General features: G+C 35.0%; 1 protein-coding gene across 2 annotated transcripts in view; it reads left to right on the plus strand.

Moving 5' to 3' along the window:
* Window positions 1-1,423: 1,423 nt before the first annotated feature.
* LOC107687963 (uncharacterized) overlaps window positions 1,424-5,737 on the plus strand; it is a 45,677-nt gene continuing 41,363 nt past the window's right edge. Inside the window, exon 1 of one of the 2 annotated variants that reach the window (XM_016485470.1) lies at window positions 1,424-1,767. The gene's annotated coding sequence lies outside the window, so the exon portion shown is untranslated. The remainder of the gene's footprint in view (window positions 1,768-5,737) is intronic. The other variant, XM_016485471.1, reaches the window with a different exon arrangement.

Below are 5,737 nucleotides of genomic sequence, written 5' to 3' on the forward strand. Positions count from 1 at the left end.
AAAACGTATAGTATACATTTACATTAAACAATGAAATAAGTTACAACAGGTGCTTTCAAATGATCCACTCTTGCACTCATAATAACACAGCAGGTAAAGCAGGTTTTTATATTTACAACAGAAGGGTGTTGGTGTGTGACATGCAGCATGATCTACATTGTGCATTGTGTAACAATGTTTCATGTCAAATCCCTGCACACGCGTTTCCCTGAAGTTTACTTGATTTACTAATTTCTGGACAATGCTCAGCCCTTTCTAAATTCACAGAGCTGAGGTCAACATGTTAATGGGTGGTTTCCCTCAAAAAATGCATATATATATATATATAAATACATAGATGTTGAAATATAGCCTACAAGTACATACTAAAATAATATTACCCTCTTAAATCTAATATTTACAGGTAGACAACTAGACATACTGAATTTCATTCTGTTTATTTATTATTCCAATATATAATAAAATGTTAACAAATATATTTGTTATAATTATTTATTTGTGCACTAATATTAAAACTGTATAATATTATGCAATGTATATAACAACAACAACAACAATAATAATATAATGTAGATTACACATTTTAGGTAACGTATTCCTGTCACACCCATAGACGTTTTGTGTTTGTTTTCCTCCCCCACATGCTCTATGTCCTAGTTTTCCACCATGTTTGATTATGCCCTTATTTGGTCTTTCCTGTTCCTGTTCCCATTATGTTCATTTGATTCCAGCTGTGTCCCATTTATTCCCCATTTAGTTCATGTATTTAAGCCCTGTGGTTTCCTGAGTCCTGGTGCAGTCTTAAACGTCAGTCCCCTGTGCTACATGTGTGTTCCTATATGGATTATTAGACTGTTGCTTGTAATTCTCCTGCATTCTCATCGCTCCTCGCTCCAACACAGTAGGCACCGTGACAATTCTTGATTTCTTTTGGATTATTTTTGACCCAAAATATTTCTCACATTGATTTCAATAAGACTATTTTATACCATCTCTTAAATGAAAGTACAAAGAAAAAAAATATTGCATTCTTTTTTTTGTAAACAATATGAATTCATTAAATATGCCTTTATTTCAGGGTTTCACAGGGGGTTCATGAGTTGATGAAAAGCTAATAATTAAAATGTAATATTAAACGAAATAAATATTTTTAAAGGAAAAACAAGAACCAAATCCTTAACACTAAACAAGGTTTTATTTTATTTATTAATTTGCATATTATGTGACCATCAAATAAAACTTCTAATTTGACATTATTAAAAAGTGCGTCGGGAAGTTAGGAGAACCACGCAACAGGCTCGAAGGAAATGAAAAACTCTCAGGTTCTCACGTGACCAATATCCTCTATCTAATCCTGTCTCGGCCTATTTTGTCATCCTCCACAAGGGGGCGCAGGGACTCACTCTCCCCCTCTACACTGTCCCAGTCTGGCGTACCAAAACAAATCATCCATCGTTCCGTGCAATGCGATCCCACGCCGCCTTACGGCTCTCTCAGCAAGTTTGTGTGAGCCAGCCTGTGATAGTGTTCATAGAAAGACTGAAGTTTACAGATGTGAGGAATGGTGTCCCGGTGCGATTCATGCAGGAGAGAGCACCTAAATAACGAGCGACTCGCCGGCGGTGGAGCCGAGCGTTAACCCGCGATCAACAGGACGCTCGCTCCGGTCTGTCCCGACAGACAGCAGCGTGGTTTGGATGAGCTCAGATCCCAACCAGCTCACACACAGGTTGGACACACAGACGGCTGCTTGAAGTTGACGAAAAGGTGCGTAAAGTGAAATGTTGCGCTTCTATTTGTGTTTGTGTTTACCTGCTTTATGTCATGCTGCTTTTGTTGATCTCCAGACTAATGGGAATAATGAAGCAGGCTAGTCAAATCAGCTAACAAAGAAACTCCACGCGAGCTATTTACATTTCTTACCATTACAAAATATACCATGGTAACCATAATTAAATACCATAGTTACTGTATGTATTGTTACTGCAGCAAAACTGAAGTTTTCTCAGGAAAATTAAAGTATTATGGTATTAGTATTATGGTAATAGCTTGTCAACAAAATAGAACTAAAACAAACTGACGAATATTGTGAAAGCTTCTTACACAATTAGAAAGGGACCATAATAGCCTAATAACTCATTTATTCCTAAATAATGCTTTCCCCGCTGCAACCGTGTATTATTGTATTTTAAGGGTCTTTGTGCTTTTATTTTACCATTTTATGGACGGACATTTCTATAAAGCTCGAAATATTGTTGACTTTACGTTTCTGCGTACATTTGTATCCTTGATTTTACAGTGTACAATGTGGTGGACTGATGCTTGATTTTTTTTATATAAATAATAATTTCGATTTATTAGTATCATTGTTATTATTTTCATAATAAGCATTGAGTTTTACTGTAGCTGTTTATTTCTGGTTGTTGTTAATCAAGTTTTTCTACAGTCAGTCAAACTGTAGATCTTTTGTTATGGTCTGTCTGTGATTGTGTTCTTGGTAAGATTGTGACACTGTATGCATGCCTTACAAGTTTCTGAGTCAGCTTTTTTCTGTCTTGAAACATTTGCATACAGTACATGAGTTGGTCTTTAAAGGGGACGGTATCATTTACACTGCCATTCAAATGTTTGGTGTCAGTTAGTTAGAGTTTTTTTCTTTTAAATAGCAAGGATGCTGTAAATTCATCTAAAGTGAATGTAAATACATTTATAATGTTACAAAAGATTTCTTTTTCAAATACATTTATATTCATAAAATAATCCTAAACAACTGTTTTTGATAATAATAAGAACATTTTCTTGAGCATCAAATCAGCATATTAGAATGATTTCTGAAAGATCATGTGACACTGAAGACTGGAGCAATGGCTGCTGGAAATTCAGCTTTGCCATCACGGAAAATAAATTACATATAAAATATAAAATGGTTATTTAAAATTTTTCAAAATATTTCACAATATTACTCTTTGTACTATATTTTTGATGAAATAAATGCAGCCTTGGTGAGCACAAGAGACTTCTTTAAAAAACATTAACAATTTTTGAACTTTAGTGTATGTGTCTGAGCGGTCGATCAAAGTAAATTCAGTTGAATCTTAATTAATTCACCCAAATACGGCATCCTTTCACTTTTTGGTATTCACATTTTTCTTCGTGAATTCCACTTTCCCAGTAGTTTTTCCTAGCAGGTGTGCTTTAAATGATTTTCTGCTGGTTATTTACACAGAAATACGCTGAATGATGCCAGCTGTGTATTCAGGTGATGAGCTTCATGTGTGTGTGCTGAAGCCCTGCCAGTTCTGCTCATTCATTGGTGCTGTTGCTCAGGTTGAGCATGGAAAGTATTTTCCTTCTGCAAAACTGGCTGAACTAGAGTGTCAGTTGTGCGCACACACGCTGAAAAAAAGACAGGAAACACAGTGACATAAAAAGGTTTCAGGGCAGTCAGTTGGTCCTTGCTGATTTGGGTTCTTGCCAGGTTAGTTGAAAGATGGTAAAACTATACATAAAACTGATACATTCTTTCTTAGTGTCAATCACCTGTGCTCACTACCGTTTTTAAAATGATTTTCAGTTTTGGCTTAAAATAGTTTTATTTGTAAGGACACAGAAGTATTTTATTTGACTTAAGCACATTGGCTTGTTTTTTTTATATTTTCTTTAGCTCAGAGATTTTCTATGCAAAGTTGGAAAGAGGGTGAGGTTCAGAGCATTGCCGTTGTCCTAGAACCACTTGCATGTAAAAGTACTTAGAAATTTAAACTTAAGTTAAAGTATGGATACTTTGTGAGAATTAGTATCTTACCTTAAGCATACTAGAGTGAAAGTACAAGATGTTTCTGCTTTGCTGTGTATTCAACAATTTAAAAGTAAATATTATTATTATTTTTTTTAATGGACTGAAATCAAGACAGTGTACGGTTTTTGATTCACACAAAAATAAGAATTTGCTGAAAAGGCCATCCAAGATGTAGATTTTGTTTCTTCATCAGAACAGATTTAGAGTCATTACATACACTACAATAGCATTACATTACTTGCTCACCAATGGATTGTCTGCAGTGAATGGGTGCCGTCAAGATGAAAGCCCTAAAAGCTCTTTAAAAATATCACAATAATCCACAATTAATCCACACGATTTAGTCCATCAATGAATGTCTTATTAAAGTTAAGCGTGTTTAAGCTGCGTGTTTGTGAGAAACATTCATCATTAAGACTTCTTAACTTTAAACCATCACTTCTGGCCAAAATACCAGTTCCGTAATAATACTTCACAACATGTTAATTGATGGACTGGAGTGGTCAATTACTTTTTACTTAAGTAGTAACATTCACTGTAACATGAGCTCAGTAAGAAAGTATAAAATTTTTGTGATGATAGATGGTAGTCATGGTGATCACTGATCAGTAGCATGTACCTTGTATTTTGATTATCTAATTGAAACTGAAAGCAGTAAAAAGTGACCTGGGTGGTGCACAGCAGGGGATACTGCGCCTCTCTAGGGCTGGGCAATATGACGATATTATCGTATATCGACAATGTCTCATAAGTATCGCGATGTCAACAGTCAGGTAACAGACGATTATCGACATTATCGGAAAAAAATGACACATGATAAACCTAGTAAGTTGCAAAATATATTTTACATAGCCCCATAGTCACTATAGGCCTTTTTGCATGCAAGAATGAAATAACTTAGTAGGAGGGTTGGGAATCGAAAAGCCATTCCAATTTCGGAAATCAGATCAGATGCGTACAGTCAGGAATCAAATTACTTGTTATAAAATTACATTTCGATTCTGCGTCTCAATTTCTGTATGCGCATTTATTGTGATTTCAAAAGATTCAACTGCAAGAAGACGAAATAGAACTCACTTCTGCACTCACGCGCTGTGCACTCACACACACAAAGCGCACGCACAAAAGCCGCCTCTTACGCGATCACTGGACTGAGCTCTCTTTCTCGCGTTCTTACACATTCGAATGGACAACTACACACAGAATTATATCAGAATATCCCATAAATACAATCGGGTATGTCTTAAGTGAACGTAAAGAGTTGAGAAAGAAAACAAGGGTGTATTGGATCCGTGCATTGACAGTAGCCGCTGCCGCTGCCGCTGCCGCCAGTCATTATAATGTTAAAGCACAAAAGAAAAGCAAATCCCTCACTGATCTCGACTGAATCACTTTTGTAACCGTTTATATTTTATTTGCCTGTATGCGATTATTTTGGAGATGCGTTCCAATATAATTTATAATATATTTAGGGTATAGGCCTATTCTATTTTGAGCTGCAGTTTAATAAAAGTTAAACAGAAAAAAGACAAAAAGTAGCACTGCATGTGTTACTGAATATTTATTTAAACAGACTGTATAATGATGAAAAACCACAAACATTAAAATATTTAAAAAATAATTAAAATACACAAATTCCTTCAGTGCAGTATTTTTACAGATTTTGTAAACCGTGTACATACAATATAATTGTTTAATTAAGCTGAGATATAGCACTATAAATCCCTGCTTCTAATTAAATAAAGCAGTTATTTTTATTTCATTAAAAACGGACCGAAAGAGACCTCCGAACTAGTAAAGGAAAAAAAAAAATTTTTTTGCTCCGAATTCATTTTTAATCCCTGCATGACTTTAGTCATGCATGCTAAATATCAAATACGTTATAGCTTGACTACAAGTTTAAAAACAACGCTGCAATTGTTATAATTAAGGAAATTA

The sequence above is a fragment of the Sinocyclocheilus anshuiensis genome, unplaced genomic scaffold (genome assembly GCF_001515605.1).
Source record: "Sinocyclocheilus anshuiensis isolate Anshui unplaced genomic scaffold, SAMN03320099.WGS_v1.1 scaffold213, whole genome shotgun sequence".
In the NCBI taxonomy this organism is placed as follows: domain Eukaryota; kingdom Metazoa; phylum Chordata; class Actinopteri; order Cypriniformes; family Cyprinidae; genus Sinocyclocheilus; species Sinocyclocheilus anshuiensis.